General features: G+C 37.3%; 1 long non-coding RNA gene across 1 annotated transcript in view; it reads right to left on the bottom strand.

The window, feature by feature from the left end:
• Positions 1 to 23,475, bottom strand: part of LOC125126196 (uncharacterized) — a 411,782-nt gene that overhangs the window by 44,746 nt on the left and 343,561 nt on the right. The window contains exon 3 of the long non-coding RNA XR_007134552.1: positions 10,391 to 10,462. This is a non-coding gene — a long non-coding RNA (uncharacterized LOC125126196). The remainder of the gene's footprint in view (positions 1 to 10,390; positions 10,463 to 23,475) is intronic.

The raw sequence follows: 23,475 nt of genomic DNA, 5'->3' as shown, positions 1-23,475 counted from the left end.
ACAGGAGACACATCCCATGGCCCTGTTGCAGTGGCCCTTAATTGAGAAGTCCACGCCTGTGAACTTCAAACCCACAGAGGGTTCTCGACAATGTGGGAAACTGCAGTGACCGGGCAACTTTGTTAATGGATCAAGTTAGGAAATATTGTGGGGGTGATCTAGTATCTCCTTGGTGGTCAGGGAAGGGGGTCTGTAAGCCTCAAAAGGTCTCAGGTGAGACCGGTGATTTCAGGTGAAATCATAAAATCAGAGCACGACTCTCAAAAGGTCTTGGGTGAGACCAGTGGTCTCAGGTGAGACTGGCGATTTTGGGTGAAATAGGAGGATCAGAACATAATCCTAGGAAATGAGAAGTAAGTCTTCCTGACTTGTATCTCCACTTGGAGAATCGAATCGGGGGGAGACCAAATTCCTCCAGACAGTCCTCTGGGATTAATGTTAAAGTACTGGGGAGACAATCCACAGATAAAGGACCAAAAAAAAAAAAAAAAAAAAGGGAAGCATGATTAAATGTTGTTTTACCTGGACACAGATACCTACTCTCAAAGAGGCTTTCTCACCCCATCTGTCTCCTGGCCAAAGTTTGGATCAGATGAGGATTGGGTCGGTCAGCTGCTCATTCAGTTTGTCCAGGACAAGTCACTGGAGTCTCAGGAGGAAACTGATTATGCTCTTTGTTGGCAGCAGGGACCGGTGGTCATATTTCCCCTCGGAGCAAGGGACCAAAAGGAAAATGAGGAGGAAACCCAAGAATATTCTGGGACCTCCTCTCCTCCATGGGACCCCCTTGGCTCACTGCCACCACCTTACAAACCCCAGAATGGTGCTGGCCCCCCTCCAGCCACAGCGGCTGCCACTGTCACTGCCAGGGGAACACAGGAGGGGCAGGGGTGCAAAGCCCACTGCCCAGGCACAAGGGCATTGCTCCCACTAGTGGAGTCAGAGCATGAAGGGGAGGCGCACAGAGCCCACCACACAAGCATGCTGCCGCACCCTATGGAATCAAAGCCCACCACCTCAACAAAACCAAAGGATATGGCAGGGCCTTATTCCAGACTTAAGCAAGAGTTAAAACAATGTCAGGAAGATATTCAGAATTTTCCTTTTCCTGCCACTACCCCTGGGGAAGGACAAGAAAAGCCACAAATGCTCTTCCCACTATGGGAGGTTCCCTTAGGTTGGGGAGGAATAGTATATGTAAATGCCCCTTTAACCAGCATTGAGGTCTGAAATTTTAAGAGGGAATTACAGCCATTGCTGCAGGACCCACATAGGGTAACGGATTAAGTAGATCAGTTCCTTGGGACACAAGTCTGTACATGGTCTGAATTCACGTCTACTTTGAGCAATCTATTTTCCAGAGAAGAAAGGGGATGACTGGAAGGGCAGCCATACCCTCATGGGAGCGAATCCACCCTGCCCTGGGGAAGTTAGATAGGAAACTAAATTTCCCCCGACCCAGGTGGGACAATAACAATGCCATCCACTTGGGGGCATATGATGGACTTGAGAAATCTCGTAATTCAGGGAATTAGAGATGCCATACCTCGGACTCAAATATATCTAAGGCATTTGAAGTATGTCAAGGCAAAGGGGAGGGACGAACTAAATTTTTGGAAAGACTCAGAGCTCAGATAAAGACATACGGTGGAATAGATTCCACTGACCCTTCAGGAAAGGACAAGCTCAAACTTCATTTTGTAACTAATAATCGGTCAAATATTCCAAAAAAAAATTTTTTTAAATATAGAGGATTAGAAAGATAAACCATTAGAGAACTAAAAGAGGCACAAAAGCTTTATGTGAGAAGGAATGAGGAATGGATTTCTATTTTATCAAGGGAAAAAAAAGAGTAAGTCTGTCTTCTAGCTTGTTGTTTTAAATGGAAAATAGGGGACAAACCAATGGATACAGAAAGTGCTGGAAGGTTTGTGGGAAGTAGACATTGAGAGAAGGGTTATACATTGTCAGAACTAAGTTTAAGATAAGTTTAATTGAGTAAATTAATTTTAAAATAAGCTGGTGCAAAACTTGAACATGGCTTTTCTTTGTTAAGGAAATAAAGTAGCCCTAGAAGGCTTCTTTGATAACAGATTATATAATGTTCTTTTAAGAGACTGGCTGTATTTGCTTTTGAGATCTCTTATAATTTTGGTAAAGAAAAAAGTATTATCCACAGTGACCTATGATTCTGTCTGACCAAATTTTTTAAAAAATGATTTATTTATAAACACTATCAAATTCTAATTAAAGTGCTTTTAACTCCACTAACTTCAAAATGCTTCATGGGACCCTTGAGGCATTAAAAAAAAAAAAAAAGTTAAATTTACTAGAATTATTTGAAATGTTAAAATACGTAGAGAGTATTATCAAATGAGTGATAAACCTCAGATTCTACAGATGAATAGATGTTTTTAATATAGATATTCTAGAACTTTTACAGTTTCTGAAATTTTGATATATACTGGTACTATTTCACAATTCTTTTTTTTCTAGTTATTTCAAATTGTTTTATGTCATGACAGTTACCAAGTTTCATTGTCAATTTGTGCTACAATCAGATTTAAAATGTGTCAAGTCTTTTGTCACTGTTAGTTAATGGCTTTACTCATATCTTTGCGAAAATATTTCCTCTTCTGGAACATCTATAGAAATAATTTTTTAAAAGAAATACAAGTTTCTGACTTCCAGACCTTAATGATGAAATTAAAAAAAGAATTCTATAAAGGAATTTGATGATTTCATAAACAGTTAAACAAAAAGGATTGGTTACATTGGATTGTGTTAACTGGTGAATGTGGTTATAATTTTATGGTTTCTATTTAAAATAATACTGGTTTTTAATCTGTGTTTTCCAGGTATAAAGAAATTCTCCCCAACAGTTTGGTAAATTATACCTTTGTAAGCAGAACTGAAACATTTCTCTCTTCTCTACTTGATTTCTTCAGAGAATGGAAACTCTCAGGTTCCCAGAAGCTTTATCAGATAAATTAGGAAGGCCACCTTGTATGTAGCCTGTCAAAACCTCAAGATATCTGGGTTTTTAAAAGGGAAGGAATTCACTGAGGTCTTTAAAGAAGATTTAGTATTAAAAAGTCATGTAAAATAAAATAAAAAAAAGACAAACCCTTGGCATGACTTTCCCAGCCCTGAGATGCCTTTTAAAAGCTTAATCTAAGATTCCTTATAAAGTTCTAACAAAGCCAATTAAAAAAAAAAAAGTACATAATCGATTTTATTCATGTAAATCATCAGGCCAAGGTTGTTGACACCAGACTTAATTGGCAAATAAATTAGTCTTGCTTTGGCTAATATTTGATAATAATGAGAGTAGTTTTAAAGAGAAAGAGATGTTTCAATGAACATTTGCTTAACCTGTTAATCTCATTCTTTTAATTGTGGTCAGTATCACTAAGACTTACTTCCTAGATAATTCTTTGCTATTATGTTATATTGCTACAAAGTTTAACTGAGTTTCTAAAAGAACATTCTAAGCTTGATTCTAAAGCTTATCTCAGTAATCTATTTTTGGACAAAGATCAGATACCCCAAAACCTGCAACAAGGGGACTATGCGTACTAAAAAAGACAATATAAAAGGACTATTTCCAAGCTTGTAGAGGAAGACCCCCGATCCCTTACTATGGAGCCAGGAGGAGGTACAACAACTTAGGGATTTAAGAGCGGTGCTGACAGGCACCTCTCTTCTGGCTCTACCATCCTTTTGAAAAACCTTTTCATTTATTTGTAAACATGGGCTAGGGGTCCTCACACAGAAACATGGGGGAAGACACCAGCTGGTAGCCTTCATTTCCTGCTTCTTGGACCCTGTTGCCAGAGGATGACTGAATACATACAGTCAGTAGCCACCACTGCCCTATTAACTGAAGGAAAAAGAAAACTCATCTTTGGAGGAAGGCTGACTATGAGTATAAAAACAGGATATGGGGACACAAATGCCTGGTCAAAGTGGATAAAATATTCTGTGGACACATTACACAAAGGCACCTGTTATGCTTGTGCCACAGGGAGACTGGAGCACAAGTGGTTCCCTTTCCTCTGGGATGGTCATCAGACCCACAGGGTCTTGAATGTGTGATGGCACTCTTCCAGGACAAAATGGCTTGAAAACAAAAACAAAAATGTCCAGTTGGACTTTGTCACTGCTATTCCCTGAGCTCAAAAGTTCTGTGGGTCAGCCCCAGAGAACTGTTTACCAGCCAAATGTAAACGTCAACTTCTCCTTGTGTCTAAAATGACAAGAGGCCAAGGCAACTTTCTTAGGCAACCTGACCAGGTGCAGTGAAAGCCGGTCCTACATCACCCCACACAATAAACCCCAGTTCCAAATGCCTTGGGCAGATGTCTGGTGGTATTGTGGGAGTCCACTAATGGGCACCCTTCCAGAAAATGAAAGTAACACCTGTACTTTGGCACAATTGGCCATCCCTTTCACCCTTGCATTTAGGCCCCAATCTCAAACTCAGCCAATCCTGAGACAATGAGACATCACCCCTGATTGGGGGGTGTCCTTTGACCTCCAGGTCTGTATTGACTCAATAGGTATTCCACGGGGTGTTCCAAACAAATTTAGGGCAAAAAATCAGGTAGCTGCTGGGTTTTAATCTGTTCTTTTTTGGTGGCCAACCATAAACAAAAACTTTGATTGGATAAACTTCATCTATTACAATCAACAAAGATTCATTAATTACACTAGAGATGCCATTAAAGAAATAGCTGAACAGCTAGGGCCAACTAGTCAAATGGCATGGAAAAATAGACTTGCTTTAGACATGATGCTGGCAGAAAAGGGTGGAGTCTGTGTAATGATTGATATCCAGTGCTGTACATTCATTCCTAACACCACCTCAGATGGTACCATCACCAAGGCCTTACACAGATTAATGACCTTAGCAGAAGAGCTTTCAGAAAAATCTGGTATTAATGACTCCTTCACAGACCTTTTAGAAAATTGGTTTGGAAAATGTAAGGGACTGATAAATTTAATCTTTACTAATTGTTACAGTTAGTATCCTTGTCTTAGTTGCATATTGTATAATTCCTTGTGTCAGGGGACTTATTCAAAGATTAATAAAAACTGCACTAACAAAGCAACTGAAATCCCCTCCCCACCAAGCCAATATGTTCCTGATGGACACAATAGAACATGAGAGCCAAATCTTGCTCAAAAAGTTTGAGGAAAAGAATATTTGATAAATAATGAAAGGGGGAAATTGTGGAAAGTAACATATCTTTTCTATCAAAGGAAATCTTGGTTACTCCATTTTGCTCTGGTTTTGGCTGAAACGCCCTCCTGCAAACCCCTCCTCTTTCCCTCTTTTCTCAGTAACAATTTGTTTCAAATTAGCCAACCAAGAAGAATGTGCACCCTGACCTGACCATTGAGAAGGGGACAGGTACATCACCTGCATTAGGGATAAATAAGGAGGGTCTTGTCTTCTTTGTGTGTGCTTTTTGAGTACCCATGCCCTTCTGCAGAAGTAAAGAGCCTTATTAAGATCTCCCCATGTCCATGTGTCTCATTTTCTGACACCGAGGATCTGAGACATTTCCCCAACACTCCTAATCTGGGCAGGTATGCTTTCATTGTACTACCACAGCATCCTGTGCATCCACAGTCATAACACTCATCAGATAGTTGCAATTGCTTATTTAATTATCTATAAACTCCATGGATGGAGGGACCACATTAATTTTGTCTATATCCTCTGCCTCCTAACATAGTTACACACTTAGTAGGTGTTTGTTAAACATTTATGAATGAATGTTGCTCAACTACTCTATATGCAACAGTGCTAGATTTTGTTGGGGGAGTCCACTGAAGGCAGAGATGGGGTGCAACCTTTTCATGTAGTTATTTACATTTCTAGAGTGCATTAGCCTGGGATACCCATTCAATACACAATCAATGGAGGAAGTGTACAGGTGGAGAGGTGGGGGTAGGTATCTCTGAAGAATAAACATCCTGAACAAAGGCACAGAAGTGAATGATAAAGAATATATGAGAGCATCTGAGGTGGCTTCCAGGCCAAATGAGGCCTAGACTATTTATTTCCCCCTTTCCTTCCAGCCTATGTGAACCTCCAAGTTTTATCTCAAATGACACTTATTTTATAATGCTTTTCTTTTTTATTGTCTTTTTAGGGCCACACCCACTGCATATGGAGGTTCCCAGGCTAGGGGTCCAATCAGAGCTATAGCCATCAGCCTACATCGCATACAGCAACACAAGATCTGAGTCATGTCTGTGACCTACACCACAGCTCATGGCAATACCAGATCCTTAACCCACTGAGTAAGGCCAGGGATTGAACCTGCAACCTTTGGATGCTAGTTGGTTTTGTTAACTGCTGAGCCATGATGGGAACTCCTTATAATGCTTTTCATATTCCCTAGAAAGCTATATGCCAAGGAATGATGATTTTTAAGCTCTCTTCTAGAGTCATGTTTCTAGAATTTTCTGACATTTTAGGAAAAACAAGAAGGATGACTGCCATGTGCATTTTTTCCATAGACACTTGTAGCTGGCCTTATTGCAAAGGGACCTATTATTGCTGAACTTTTTATAATATAAAAAGTAGAAAATTCATAGGCATTATTTGCCTTTAAACTTTCTGCTTTATTCTACAGGGTAAGACTTTGCTAAGCTCTGTAGTTGCACACATTGCCCAGAAATGGTACATATGCTAATAGAGGTAAGAGTTAAGAGGCCCAGGTAAGTTCTTTCTTTCAAAAAGCCAATAGATTCAATTATAATTTTCAGCATATTTTCAAAAAACTCTAAGTTAATTCCTTAAGTTATTTAAATAATAGTAATATATCCTATTTAAGAGGAGGGAAATCTAAAAAATTTATAATATATTGGATTTAATTACTATTTATCTCTTCATTTCTAAAGGTACTGGTAGGAATGGAGTAGGCACAGGTGGCTGTAGAAGTTCCAAAAAAGGATCATAGATAGAGAGGGAAATCTATGGGACTTTGGGAGATCACTGCAAGTTAATAAATTGCTCAAAAAAAGCCATCAGAACAAGGCAGGTTTACTTGACTACTGGAAGCATGAGAATTGCTTCAAGTCATTGTGTTTTGTTGGGGATGGGATGAGGCCTGCATTCAGATTCAGACCAAGGGCAGGATTTGAGGACTTCCCTTCTGCTGATTTGAACAACACCTTACCAGATACCAAGGAGGAGCTAGTACTCCCATAAAGGAAGAGATGAGGCAGTCTTTTCTGACTCCCACTCCACTTGGAGGATAAAACTGTAGCCCACCAGATCCTCAGGGCAGAGCTCCTGTGCCTGCCTACTTGCACCTCTCACGAGCATCCTACCTTAATAAATCTATTTCTTGCCCATCACTTTCTCTCTCCCTGAATTCCTTCTGCACAAAGACATGAAGAACATGAACTTTATTGAGTCCAGACACAGGGTAAGTGATTTTAATTTAAAACTATGGGTTCAAGTCCCAATCTGTGTTTTGGCTAGATTCAGGCCTTTAGTGCTGTCAGTTTCAGTACTAAATGGTATTAATTAATTTGGGGGAGTGGAATGGCAATATAAAATTATTTTGCTCTGAAACTTATAAGACATCACTTCAGATAACTGGAAATACCAAAGTAGTCTATAAAAATAGAAATGAAAATCCACTATGAATCTTCTGCTTAAAGAAAAACACTTAAAGACTGACAGGGAGTGAGCCTGCAGAGGGACATTTAAAGAAAGAGAGAAGGTAGGAGGGACAAGTGAGTAATTAGTATTTTTGCCCGAAATTTTTGAAAATCTTTATCTGAACTTATATTTTGCAAAGCAGTTGATCTTATTGAGATTTTAAAGTATAGTATCACATTTGAATAATTTTAAACTTTAGAGATCTTGGAAAATTTCAAATATGAATTCTGTTAAATAGAATTCAATTTAAAATATATATTTAACTCCATGTATAATTACTAAAACAGAAACAATGTCAATGTTTTTATAACACCAGAGATTAAACAAGTGACACTAATTTAAATTCATATTTATGTCAATTTTTATGGAGCTCTTTCCTCAACCCATGAAACTTCCAGAAAGTTCTGTCTATTGTTTATTTTCTCTATATGAGGTAGTTTTTATGATACCAACATAAAACTATTCTGTTAATCACCAATAAGATTCTACTAAATAATTCTCCAAAGTTTAGCTTCATTATTCTTTACATGAATATTTTCTTCCGTAAATATTTAGTGCAAAATTAAAGTTGCAAAATTTGTTTAAAAATTTACTTAAAAACCAAGAATGGCTTTTCCCTTATATAGCTTTTTATTCTGTGTCAATAAAATTAAATATATAAAAGAAGCAAAAGAACAACTTTCACATTAATCCAGATTCCTGATTTTGAACTTTGACTTAAAGATCTGATTAATCTTAACTGGTTTTTTTTTTTTGTCTTTTTAGCACCGCACCTGTGGCATATGGAGGTTCCCAAGCTAGGGGTCCAATCAGAGATACAGCTGCCAGCCACAGCCACAGCAACATCAGATCCGAGCCGCATCTGTGACTTACATTATAGCTCACAGCAATGCCGGATCCTTAACCCACTGAGTGGGGCCAGGGATTGAACCCGAATGCTCATGGACGCTAGTCAGGTTTGTTAACTGCTGAGCCATGACGGGAACTCCTCCTGATTAATCTTAACTCTTATGTACGCATTCTGAAAAGCTCCACAGTCACATCCTAAGACAGTACATTTCCCCTTGGGAAACTCTGAGATAAAAGAGAATTTATCATACTCTAGCAAGAAGTTACATATTCAGGAAAGCAAGGTAAGTTCAAATGGAAAAGTATAAGTCAGAACTTGAGATGCATTAAAATTTCCAGAGAATGTCTTTTTGAGCAGAAATTTGTTTGGGGGCAGAAGACTTCAAGGCCCGAAAGACACAGGCTTCATTTCTGTCAGGTAAAAAGAGCTAATCACAGGAAAAGAGATTTTCAATTTCAACTACAAAATCACTCTTCATTCCTACAAAACAACAGGGAAAGTGAAACTGGAAGCAAGCCAGGCACTTTGCTGGTTTTCTTTGGGTGTGAGTTTGTTCACATAGCTCTAAGTTCAGAACATAATGTTATGTTCAGGAAATGCCATGGTGTATTGTTAGAGGATGTAATGTCACACTGAGGAGCATTCATTTCACAACAGGAATTTCAGTTACTAAAATGCAACCAAATACTATGTATGGGTACTATAAATACACCCCCCCCCCCCGCCACATAACTTATGGAAATGCCCTGAATTTTGGATCTAAAGAGCTAAAGAGAATAAATATTATTTTCAAAAGCCAACACAATAAGAATGATAAATACCTTCACTTTTTATTTAGAGGCAGAATCTCTGCTACCTGATTTACCTCTAGAGTGGGAGGTAAGGGTATAGATAATTCCCTGCAAATTTTTTTTCCTACCATGACTATTCAGATTATTTACAGGAAAGAATGTCTCTATATTTGCAACAAGACATGCATTTCTGAGCTCAGAGTATGACATAGACTATTTTGTCAAAAGTAGTTGAAACATGAGGCAGTCCCTATTTTTTTAATGCTTGTTGCATTTGTCCATGTTTTATTAATATCTCCCAGCCTACAGATAACAGAATCTCAGCAGCATACTTAACATGGTTGCCTGTGGGGTGGTTTGCTCTTTTTGCACTTCCAGAGTTGAAGGATGGAGAAAACGGAGCTGAGGTCAAAGAAATGTAACTCAACACTCTGACCTGAAGTGACTGGACTCCTCTGTAGCACTCTGATGCCATTTCATGCCCATCAGTTTGTCCTTTCCAGCTGAGTTGCAGATTATTTCTGGGATGGACACTTTTTTGTCTTTCATACCTTTTTCTTTTTTTTTTTCTTTTTGGGGCCACACTTGTGGCACCTGGAGGCCCCCAGGCTAGGAACTGAATCGGAGTTGTAGGCACCAGACCACACCACAACCACCGCAATGCAGGATCCGAGCCAGGTCTGCAACCCACACCACAGCTCACGGCAACATCAGATCCTCAACCCACTACAGAAAGCCAGGGGTCGAACCTGCATCCTCATGGATGCTAGTCAGATTCGTTTCTGCTGAGCCACAAAGGGAACTCCTCTCATACTTTTTCATAGCACTCAGGATACCTCTGCACATGGCAGCCATTCAAGTGTATATTTAATAATTAAGAGAATCATTTCAGTGTTGAAATAGTGTATGTTGTGTTTCAGTCACTATGGAAGGCTGGAAATACTTTTTGCTGCTTGGCTGACTCCCACTATGAAAGTTTCAGCGATCCAAAGACCTGCCATGTTGTCCTGGCAGAAACAGCTTGAGCCTATGGTTCTGAGCCTTGAGATGGGCTGAACTTACCTTTGGACCACCAACTCCAGAACTCAGCTAGCATCCTGGGCAGTGCCAATTAATAATTTGGTCTTCTCAACCCTTAAAAAATAAGAAATACAAGTATGAAATGGCATTTTCATTTTGAAATACATTTCCAAAAATACTTCACGGTGAACTGCATAAAGAAAGAATAAATATTGGCCCCATTTTGACAGCAAAGCGGCTTCTTGTTGACTTTAATAATTGGACACATCTTTAACTCTAGGCATTTCCTAAAGCCATCTTCACTTTAGTCTCTCATTTTTCTCTGACCTAGGTTAACAGAGGGAGCAAAGGTAGTGTAGGGAGGACACTTATCTGAGCAACAGGCTTAATGAAGGAGAATAGAAAAAAAATGTAATTTCTCCATGGGAATGGGGTGAGGGGCTTTTGAAGATTATGCATAAGTGACATTGAGGAAATATTCTCAATGCATTTTAACAATACCTTTGAGAAGCACAACAAAAATGAATACGGAGTCATCTATTTTTTAATATAGGTTCAGTATATTTATTTTGAGGTGAATCATAAAATTTACCACTCCACAAAATTCCTTTTAATATTTTATGTTTGTAGTGATACAAGTTTTTGGATTAGATGTCATAAAACACTGACTTTGCAGTTCCTTAGATGAATATTTTTACTGTTCTTTTGGAATGTAATCTAAAAAAATCCTGTAAAGCCTCACTTGGTTGAACGTCACACTTAAATTTAAATAATGAATCAGCTGTTTTCATCCACCAGTAAGGACACCTCAACTGGTAGGTATAATCCATTCACCAGCCAACTGGAGCATGGTCTTCTGCACAGATGGCAGTGTTACTCTGCAAGGCTTTTAAATCTCCTTTTTGTTGTATATTAATGGAGAGGAAAATAAAAGGAGTGTCATTTTTAGAAGGCATTGGGGCTAGAACTTAGCTGATCTGTTTTGTTGATCTACGACTATTTTTTTTTTTTTTAAGTCCATGTCTGCGGCCTTAAAGTTCCCAGACCAGAGACAGAACTTGCACCACAACAGTGACCTGAACCACAGCAGTGACAATCTGGGATCCTTAACCTCTTAGGCCACTGGGGAACTCCAGTCTAGGATTAATTCTTTTTTTTTTTTTTTTTTTTTGCCTTTGCTAGGGCCGCTCTCACAGCATATGGAGGAACCCAGGCTAGGGGTCCAATTGGAGTTGTAGCCATGGGCCTACACCAGAGCCACAGCAACGAGGGATCCAAGCCACGCCTGCAACCTACACCACAGCTCATGGCAACGCCAGATCCCCAACCCACTGAGCAAAGCCAGGGATTGAACCCGCAACCTCATCGTTCCTAGTCAGATTCGTTAACCACTGTCCCACGATGGGAACGCCATAGGATTGATTCTTAAAGCAAATTAATCCACAACTCCTCTCCCAAAAACTGATACTAGGTTTAATTTAGATGGGGTTCCTCTTATATCTTGGGGCCAATATAATTTAGATGCAAAAAGAGTATCTTAGAGTGTTTAAGCTCTTACAATGAAGGCATTCTCTGGAGATTCTTGCAGGAGAGTTTTGAAGGTGATGGTTTATGGGGTTACTAGGAGAAATTTTGGCATTATAATCTATACCAGTAATTTTTAAAATTTAGTGTGGATCAGAATGGCCTGCATGACTTGTTAAAACACATATTACCTTAACTCCAGAGTTTCTGATTTAGCAGCTGAGGTGTAAATAATCTATATTTCAAGAAAGTTCCTAGGTGATACTGTTGCTTTGGGTACTGCACTGTAATAACTTCTCGTCTAGAATATATCCTAACCCCACCAGAAATCTCCCAACTCTACTGGCAGACTTGGAAAAGTTAAAGAGCGATGGAGTGAAACAGGTTGGAGAAGAACAGAGACATTCTGGGTTGACTGGTCAGGCCACACACAGAAATGAAGGAAACTATGAAGTCCTATGCTACTGGGATTTATCTCTGCTTAGCTCCATAAAAGAAGCAAATTGACATTTATATGATGGCAAACTATAAGGCACCCACTGCCAGCACGAGCAGTTCTAACTACCCACTGTTATTTTTAAATGTTTCAGACACCCTGGAAGCAAGTGTAAAAAAGCAGACTCATGATCTAAACAATATGACAGAAAAAAATTCCAGATAGTACACTTCACTCAAAGACATTCCTTTCTACAAGCAGGTTAGAAGACACAGTGTAATGCCACAGCAGTATTTTAGAGAGGAAAAAAATACATAAAGGATCTTTTTATGAATATTTCCAGACCTAAATATCCTTACCACTATTTACCAATGCAGCTGAAATTGTGAGTTATTTCATTTGGGAGCATTTCTTACTCATCAAAGGAAGGTAAGAAAAAGTGTGTGAAACATGTGGGTTTCATAAAGAGATAACTTTGTTCAAAACATACAATTTGTCCCCATCCCTATAGACTTTGAGCAGCTAAGGATGATGGTCACTGTGCCCAAGGTAAGGTACACATATGAACATTTTGATTATAGTTTCTGGGTACCGTAAGTATGAACATTTTGATTGTATTTTCTGGGTACCATAAGTCCAAAAAAAGAGAAGTCTGATTTACAATCAACAGTTTCAACAAGTGACCCTTGGCAGAAAGGGTCTGCTTTTTCAGCTGGCGCTGTTGTTGAAGTTCAGAGGAATAGCTCATCTGTCTCTATTTCAGGCGTCTGGCAAATGGAGCACTGTTTCAGCAATCTCCATCCCACTAAACGCTTACAGATGACTTCTATATTCTGGAGCATCTGCTGGTTATCTCATTTCTCTCATTTTGGATTATTTTCCCTGTTGTGTTTTGAAAAGACTCCCTCTTTTAGCTTTTATTTTGTGAGCACACTATTGTTGCTATTGTCATTTTGGGAGAAATCAACAGATGTGTCTGGTATTACCCCATGAGACAGGCCACACCTGTGGATAATGTGAAACCAGAAATGGTGATATTTTAAAAAGGAAACATAAATAAATAAATAACTTAAAAGCCCAGCTGAATCACAATTGTAAAATATGTTCAGGAAATGATTCATGGACCAAAAGTAAAGAGCCATCAATAATTTTAGGATCTTTCTTTGAAAGTTCTTATAAACAGCACAGTACTCAAAGAAATAATATACACATGTTGTTGCTATATGTGATGCATATATATAATATAAATAGTATTCAAAATTTATTGTTATAAATGAATCCACTTATTCTGATCCTTAGTGTTGCTTTGCCAGGTACGGTGCTTTGCTCCATGTCTTATAAAATATCAAGACAGCTAATTATTTGGGTTCTTCCTGAGGGAATTTTTCTTCATTTCCATAAAATACAGACACATATAATTCATAATATATTTATTCAGCTTCTTTATTTGCTTTTTAGAGCACATGAATGGTGTTCTGCATATATTGAGGGTTTCCTTACTTCTAGTTAATCAGATATATGGCGCACTTACACATGAATTTGAATATTAATGTATTTATTTAAAAGCAGGGTGACTGGTGCCATTAAAATTGTGATTTGAATTGATTAGTGCCCAATGAAAATTTCTTTGATGCAAACTCCTAATTGGACAACAAAGATGGGTATTCTAATTGCAATCATGTCCTGCAAAAACAGAAAGCACAATGGGCATGTGATTTGTTAATAGTCTTGTTTTCTTAATTTTTTGAGATCTTAAAATACAGAGAAGATGAAAGAAAAACATTTTAAAAATCATAACATACAATATTAAAAACATACCACTAGTTATATTTGCTCCATCATTTTTGAAAGAAACAAAATATTACAAATGTAGCCAAAGCCTACTATAATCACGCCCTGTTCTTCCATTACTTGCTCTTCCTTCATGACTTTGCCCTTCTAAAGAGGCCAGAGAGACATCCCTGCCCTTTCCACCAGAGGAAGATAAGATGAGAAGTTTGGGAGACCAAAGAGGTCTTTCACACGATCATGCTAGAACCATGATCTTGTACTTCCAACCTCCAGAACTGTGAGAAGTAAATTTCTGTTTGTAAGACATCCAGTCTGTGGTATTTTTTCATAGAGCCTGAACAGACTAAAACACATAGCTTGTCTTATCTCTGAAATCCTTCGTGAAAGACATGACACTGATGACCAGAGCAACACCTTTCTCAACCTTCCTTATGTTTGCCCATTGGATGCAAAGATGAATTTGAGTAGTTGTATTGTTGCTTGGACACAGATCAGAGGACAAAGGATGAAGGCCAGCCACAGTTAAGGGTGTTGTCAGGGAAATGAAACCATTACATTCTTTGTTTGTGAAAATTAGGCAAAATGGATTTAATCAGCAGTCTGAGAAAACACTCTTGCCCTTTTCAGAAGGGGGTTTGGGTTAACATGGTGACATTGTCTCCATAGAGAAATACTGATTTCTTCCCTTTGTTTCAGAAAATATATACATTTATGGCAGTCTCTGTCTTTAAAGTAAAATCTAAAACAGTGATGGCAAGAGTGAAATCTATAACTAAGAGGAGACCAAAGGTCCTTGCTATCTTTCAGGGAAAGTACAGATTATCTTTCTTTGCTGCTACCAGATACTGTCTATAGTTTACACCTAGCCTAACAAAAAGGAGCCCCTATGTTTCTGGTTGTTCTCTTACTCATTACTGTTATTCCCTGAGTATTTTTAAGGTACCGATACTCTTGCTAAATATAATATACTAGGGCATTCCCATTGTGGATCAGCAGTTAATGAACCCGACTAGTATCCATGAAGATGCAGGTTCGATCCCTGGCCTCACTCAGAAGGTTAAGGATCCGTGTTCCCATGAGTTGTGGTGTAGGTCACAGACATAGCTCTGATCCTGTGTTGCTGTGGCAGAGGCCAGCGGCTACAGCTCCAATTTGACCCTTAGCCTGGGAGCTTCTATATGTTGTGGCTGTAGCCCTAAATCAACAACAACAATAACAACAACTATAAATAGTATAAACAGTATAAAATACTACAGTGTATAAAATATACTAACTAGTTCCAGTTCACCTGGTGGAAACCCTTAAACAGAGGATCTGAGTTATCTGGAGATTGATGTGATTGTAACTGCTTGGCCAGTTGACTTTCGGACTCCCAGTATCTTACTGGTAGTGATTCTGCCTTCTTATTAAGGGTTATTAATACTTCTTATTAATGAGTGATATACAAACATTGAAAATTTCATAGCAGTAGATTAGGAATAAAAATAAACACCTCATAGGAGCCAAAGCCATAAACAATGATACAATTCAACAACAAATTCACTTAGGTAGTGATCTACTTTGTCATTTTTGAAAACTCAAAACTGAAAAAAGTAATTATTTATTATCTCTTCCATGAATAAAGCTACAGTTAAAAGACTTCTTTTGACTACTTAAATATGTTAGATATAAATAAAATTAAACTTTTATTTTTATATGTTTATATAATTCTCTATGTGCTCTAACATCTCTAACAAGAAGATAGGTTATCAACCTCTAACAAGAAGATAGGTTACAGATACACAGCCAATTTATCTTGTGGGTGTTTGATGATAATTCTAGATCTATAATTTATTGGTTATACTCTAAAGATGTATTTATGTTTATTAACTAGAGAGACTTAAACAAGCTCTTTGAATGTAAGACAAGAAGCTTCAAAAAGCAGTGGAAAGGTGTATTTTAACGCCATTGATGAAGAAACTTACCAATTCATCTATATAATTCTCCAACCATGCTAAATCCAACTTGCTGGGCATGCTTAAAAATATTACATGGCGGAGTTCCCACTGTGGTTCAGTGGCTTAAGGATCTGGCATTGCTGCAGCTTTGGTATAGGTCACCACTGCAGCTCAGATTTGATCCCTGGCCTGAGAACTTCCATATGGCATGGGTGCAGGAAAAAAAAATTACATGGAGGTGTGACACTACTGAGAAAACATTTTTACAAGACTGTAAACTTTGGTCTCAGACTTCTTTTCATAGTTTATGGTTGAGAATTTCAATGTATTGCATTTTGGTCCTGAGGTTTTATTTGTTAATCCCCCCTTTGTTTAGCTTAATGAAAGACCACCTTTTACCTGACCTGTACTCTCATCAGAGGTGCATGACATGGTGAATCTAATGTTCACCAACACTGAACTTGAAAAACTCTCATAGGCACCTTTGTGTTTTCATATTATTATTATTTTTTGTATTACTAAGAAAACTGAGTGAGATTCCCAAATTCCAGAACTATGCTTCCTGATGGTATGTGCTGCCAGTGTAGACTAGTGGCAGCAAGTCTAGTATTTCAGTGGCTAGCAAGATCTGATTCTGCCATGACAATCTCTTCTCTTCTTGGTGATGCCTAGAATTTCAGTTTGCTTTTAAATATAACCCCCTTGTAAGTAACACTTTGCATGATTATTCTTGTTGCAAATTTAAAATTTGGCAAAAGTTTTCCTTAGAAGCTCTGATTAGTTAATTCTGAATAGAAGAATTCAGAGACTGAGAGCTAGGAATAACTATCCACATACTTTGCAGTATTACCTAGTATGAGGTTTGGGGTCATGGATGAGCAGATATTATGTAAAGCTCTTCTATTCTCCTCTGAATTGTTAGACTATATTTACTATATTGCATTCAATTTTGGTAATATCTATCCTAAGAGATTTCTTCTATGGAATTTCTCAGAAGCTATCTCAATTTCTTTTTCTTTCAATTTTTTTTTTATTAGAGTTAGTTGATATACAAGTGTTGTGTCAGTTACAGAAACTAACTCAATTTCAACACAATGTTTTACCTGTCTTTCCTAATTGTTTAAGCAAACAGATTAGCATAGGAATGGGGCTGCTTCAACCACGGATACACATTAAATCAGTGCAAGTTGGAAAAGGAGAAAAAAACCTCTAGTTTTCCATTTGAGCCCAATTAAATCAGAATTGGTAAGAGGGGAGTTCCCATTGTGGCACAGTGGAAATGAATCTGACTAGGAACCATGAGGGTGTGAGTTCAATCCCTGGCTCACTCAGTGGGTTAAGTATCCTGTGTTGACATCAGATATGGCTCAGGTCTAGCGTTGTTGTGGCTGTGGTATAGGCTGGCAGCTGTAGCTCAGATCGATTCTACCCCTATCCTGGGAACTTCCATATGCCGTAGGTGAGGCCCAAAAAAGGAAAAAAAAAAAAAAAAGGAATTGGTAAGAGGAAGAGCTGAGTACTGTATTCTAAAAATTTTTAGATCATTCTAAAATTCAGCCACACTTGCTAACTCCTGACTTGGCATTTAAGCTTCCTTATGTTATTTACATATCTTAATTACTATTCTAATTTTTATATATGATGAGTTTATTAAATAATTACGTATCAGACTCTACCAGTATTGAAAAACAATACTAAGGACGTGGAACAGGGCTTATTTTATTTTGTATTTGCCCTAATGTCTGGATCTCAACATATGTCTGAATGAACAAAGGAACTGTAATGCATGGCCTATTTTCCCATTTTTAAGAGGAGTTATGTCAGGTAATAACTAATACATGCTATTGAAATGAATGAATGGAAGTGAAAAAAGAGCAAATCTTCATTCTTAACAGCCTTTGATACAGACTTCATGAATAATGTCATTAGTACAACACTGGGTAATATTTCCATTGTTTGTATACATACCTAGTTGTCTCCATAATATCTTAATCATTAGGTTAAAAATTAAGTTTCTTGAAAGAAACAAATGACTCTGTTTTGTCGAATTTACTGCTTTTTATAATTTTTCAGAATTGCTAGTATTAAGGACTATTGAATACATATTATTGACCATATAAATTGACTAAAATAAATGATCGATGTTCCCATATTTTAGAAAAAATATTTTTTAATTTACATTTTCTTTTACTTACAAAAATATGCCTCTCCTCCCCCAACACAAATAATCAGTGAGCAAATCCTTCCATTATCCTGACCTGGGTAAAAATCTTTTTCTATAGTATTAAGGTCTGTCAAGACATCTAGAAATAATCTGGATGCAGTTATTTAACACAATTCTTGCTCAATAATTCAAACATTACCAATTCTCATTTTTACTGAATTCCATTTATTTTATGTAGGTGGTAAGAACTTTGAAAGGAAGTTGGGGCTGCTTTGCTCTGATATCACACATAACTGAGGTTCAAATGACTATGCAGTAAAAAGCAAACATTACACCTTGTAATGCTTCACTCTTTGAGGAACTCAAAGAGCTTTAAAATGTGATCTTGTTAATCTTCACACTATCCCTTCTAGGAAGTAACATGACATTTTAATGTAAGAAAATCCAGGTTCAGTGTAGAAAATGCCAACTTATGTTACCAGAGGGAATTTTTTTTTAAGATTTCTAATCTCTTTTATGTTTTTTTTGTTTATACATTTCAGACTTTAGGCTTTTCAGTGCTGTGTTTGGTGCCTGGTAAGCTTGAAATGATCCAGATGGTATTTCCAACCCAAAGGACACTTAAAACAAACCATCAAACAAACCAACCAACCAGAGTTTTGGCTATGCATGAATTCTTTTTATTTTATTCAAATTATTGTATACCAATGGTTTGACTGTAGGTGAAATATAACCAATTTGGGGAATTTTAAACAATTAATTTTAGCTACTTTAACAAAGAAATGGCTTTTCAATGTGCACAGTAGTGTCAACACTACTACGTGGTGCTCTTTTCAAAACGCTTGAATACTTTTAGGGTGGTCTTTCACGCTTGACTGCCGTAATAGAGATCCTCACCATGACCTGACTTCATGTAGTTATTCTGCCACTTGCAAACCTAAACCCAAATGCATCCTTTACCTCAGATATAGTTACTATTACCTGAACACACCATCATATTGAATCCTTCCATGCATTCACATAAACAGTTTCTTCTCCCTGCAATGTACATCCACCTTTTCTTCATCTAGCTAAATATTACTTAGTTTTCAAGATTCAGGTCAAGAACCATCTGACTATAATCAATGAATATCCCATAGTGGTTGGTCCAATGTTTTCTCATTCTAATAGATACTTGAGGAAAGAAACAATATGCATATGCTATTTATGTTTAAGTTTCAATACTTAACATAGTAACTGACAAATAGCAGAGATACTAAAAAGGGGTCTACTGAAAGAAAAATTTTCTTCTTACAATGTATATGCTTAAAGTTCTAAGATTATAACTAATATTAGCTATCTAATTTTCATGTTAAGAAATTAATATTTAAATCAAATAACAGATAATATTTAGACTCTTTCTGTCTGTCTGTCTGTCTGTCTTTTTAGGGTCGCCCTTGCGGCATATGGAGGTTCCCAGGCAAGGGGTTGAATTGGAGCTATAGCCGCTGGCCTACGTCATAGCCACATCAACGCCAGATCCAAGCTGCGTCTGCAACCTACACCACAGCTCACGGCAACACTGAATCCTTTACTCACTGATCGAGACCTGCATCCTCATGGATGCTAGTCAGATTTGTTTCCGCTGAGCCATGACAGTAAGTCCAGTCATTCTTTCCATGATAGTAAAAATTTTAAATAAAAGTTGATGTTAACTAAGAAATATAGAGGTGTTGGAACTGATATTCACTCATATTAAACCACATTTTAGACTCCTTATAATTAAGAGTACTGCCTTAAGCTTCAATTACTCAATCTATATAGATTTTCTAGTAAAATCTTGGTCCTTTTCACAGGTTGTCCTTCAGCCCATCTCCTTTTGAAGGTAGGAGGTTTACTCTTCAAATAGAAATCTTCTGTAATATTCTTAAAAGGTTATCCCCATTCCTCTCCAGTTGGTGTAGTATCAAATCATGTTTATCTGCTCTTAATTGGCAACATGAAACATCTTATGAAACATTTAAAGGTAAGAAATAATTCTTATGGTGTGCTGCTTGAAAGATTTGAAGCATCTTTGAAGCATCTGGGAACCTAGCCATACCACTGGGATACAGTGTACACTTTGGCCCCTTCTATATTTGCTATTTTTACTTTGGCATGGTGCCTTCAATTTGCAATAATAGGTGTTGTAGGAAACAGTTGCATAGAATCTGCTGTTGTCTTCATTGCCAAAGGAAATTTTCTGGACATCATGTACCAGAAATACCAGGGAATTTCAAATGTGACTGCTCAGGAGAAACTCTTAGAGAGCTTGCTAAATAAAGATTCCTGTGAGTCTCTGGGGATAGTCCTTGAGATGAGTATAAGCAAAACTTTATATTTTGAAATAATTTTAGAGTCACATACAAGCTTCAAAAGCAGTATAGACTCCTTGTGTTCCAGTCCCTCAACTTCACCCAATGATTGCATCTGACTTAATTATAACATCTAACGCAATGATCTAAACCAAGAACTTGGTAATGACATGACACAATTAACTGTAGACCTTAATTTGAATGTCAGCTTTCACATGCAATTTTTGGTGTATTACTTTCATGAAATTTTTATCACATTTATACATTTGTGTAGGCACCAACACAATAAGCATACGGAACTGTTCCACCAACCACCTCAAATGCCCTTGTGTTAGCCCTTATGCCCATACTGTATTCCCAATCCTAATTTTTAGTGACCACTCATCTGTTCTCTGTTTCTAAAGTTTTGTCCTTTCAAGAAAGTTATTTAAATGGAATCGTGTAGTATCAAATGTTTTGGGATTGGTTTCTTCCATTGAGTATAATGCCTTTGAGACACCCAGTTTCTGTGCCTATCAGCTTTACTCTTTTTATTGCTGAATAGTATTTGGATATGCCACAGTTAATCTATTCACCTTTTAAAGTACATTTATGTTATTTCCAGTCTTGGTCTATTATAAATAAAGGAGCTATGAATATTTGTATGCTGGTATTTGTGTGAACATAAATTTTTCACTTCTCTAAGGAAATTTCTTTCTTTCTTTCTTTCTTTCTTTTGTCTTTTTTTTTGCCTTTTTCTAGGGCCACTCCCGTGGCAGCATATGGAGGTTTCCAGGCTAGGAGTTGAATCGGAGCTGTTGCTGCTAGCCTACGCCACAGCCACAGCAACGAGGGATCTGAGCCGCGTCTGCAATCTACACCAAAGCTCACAGCAATCCTTAACCCACTGAGCGAGGCCAGGGATCGAACCCACAACCTCATGGTTCCTAGTCGGATTCGTTAACCACTGCGCCACAATGGAAACTCCACTTCTCTAAGGTAATTTCAATCCACATTCCAATTTTTTCAAATGACACTATACTGTCTTTTATAGTATTTTCTCAAGTTTCTCTTTTTGAATAGTAACTTCTTCGTTTAAGAATTAATTTCCTCCTACCCCCAAGCCCTCTCTTATAGAAATCTCTCTCCTTTGGTTTAAATCTGAAGTTGTTGCAGTGAACATTTGTTACACTGCTGTTATCTAGGAGCTTCTATTCTTCATGGTCTTATTTGCATGCTTTTTAAAAGAATTGCATCTTTCTTTTCGGTTTATGCTCTTTTTACAGTATACTTCCTAAGAAAGAATTCTTAAATGTTAAAGTGTAATTTTACGTGTCAGAAAATATCTTCATTCTATACCACAAGTGAACTTTTAAATTTCAGCTTGAAAATAATTTTCCTCCAGACTTTGAACAGGTTATTTTAATGTCTTTTAACTTCCAATTCTAGTCCTAAAATCCTTTGTTTGCAACTGCTCTGTGTTTGTCTGTGTGTGTGTGTGTGTGTGTGTGTGCGCACACACGTGCATGTGTATGCTTTTATATTCTCCTTCCTATGTTGGTGTCATACAATTTTACAGCAATAGCTTTTAACCTTCTTAATTTGTTGTGCTAGCACTTAGCCTTTTCAATTTGGAGTCTACTGTCTTCATGATTTAGGATATTTTCTTGTATGCTAATACTATTTTTAGAAAAAAAATTTTCCCCTTCATTTTTATTTGTTCATTCTCTTTCAAGAACTCCTATTGATTGGAAATTGAGCCTCCTAAAATGGTTCTCTTAATTTGCTTATCTTTTCTTTCTTCATTTCCATGTATTTTTAATAGTTATTTCCCCAATACAATTTTTTTTTCTATTGTACAGCATGGTGACCCAGTTACACATACATATATACATTCTATTTTTGCACATTATCATGCTCCATCATAAGGACTAGACATAGTTTCCAGTGCTACAGTAGATACAAACTATTGCCTTTGGAATGGATTAGCAATGAGACCCATCTATTTTTAATTCTTGTTTAGCTTTCTTGAAATTGTACTTGATTTTTAGACAAGCAATTTTTAAATTTTAGATACACCATACAATTTTTTGAAAGCCCTTTTCCTTTCTTTTTTCTTATTTTTAATAACATATTTTTTAACAGACACAATATATTGTCTTATTTCAGCATATTAATGAAAAGGTCCTTAATTTTGTTTCCTACATTATCTTGATCTCATCTTAATTCTCTTATTTTCATTTCTTTTCTTATTCTGTCTTATGTGGAGGTTTTGGTCATATCTGTAGTAAGCCAGGTCTCCCTGTTCATATTTAAGTGTGAGGAAACAAATACCAAGTCTTAAATATGCGGATGATGCATGTCAAAAGTAGGCATCTCTATAGTAAAAACCAGTTTGTCTTCTCTGAGGTGTCCCCAAATAATATCTATGGTTTTCATTTTTGTTTTAAATCCAGAACTGTTCAGTTATTCCAGTGAGTGAGACCACTGGTCTGTTGCATCAGGGTTGTGCTTGGCTGCCAGGGTTCTGGTTCAAGTTTCTTGGGTAGGAAAAAGGTGAGAATACCACTCTTCAGTTATATTTCAGTCACTGCTTCTTTTACTTTTCGAGATCCCATTTCTCCCTCCCACCTTTTGCTAGGACTCTAGACTTTGGAGAGAATGTGGTGGTGGTGAGGGTAAGTAGTCCACCGGGGGTGGAGGAAAAATGATAGAACTCCAACCATTTTTAATACAGTGTTTAATGTCTGTTTTCAGTCTGAACTTGTGTTGATCCTTCATATATTTGATATATCTGAATCCTGGGCCTTCTGTGGTTTAAACCGGCTTATTCACAATGGTATTTCTGAAGATTTCTTAATTTGCTATCAGCTTCCTGACTTTCGTCTGGCCTCCAAAAAATTGTTGAAATTTCTTGTCCAATATGTTTTCCATTGTTTTGTCCACTTGCTTTTAAAAATTTA

This window comes from Phacochoerus africanus, chromosome 4 (assembly GCF_016906955.1).
Source record: "Phacochoerus africanus isolate WHEZ1 chromosome 4, ROS_Pafr_v1, whole genome shotgun sequence".
NCBI classification, from domain to species: Eukaryota; Metazoa; Chordata; class Mammalia; order Artiodactyla; family Suidae; genus Phacochoerus; species Phacochoerus africanus.
This window is presented reverse-complemented; position numbering and strand designations above follow the sequence as displayed.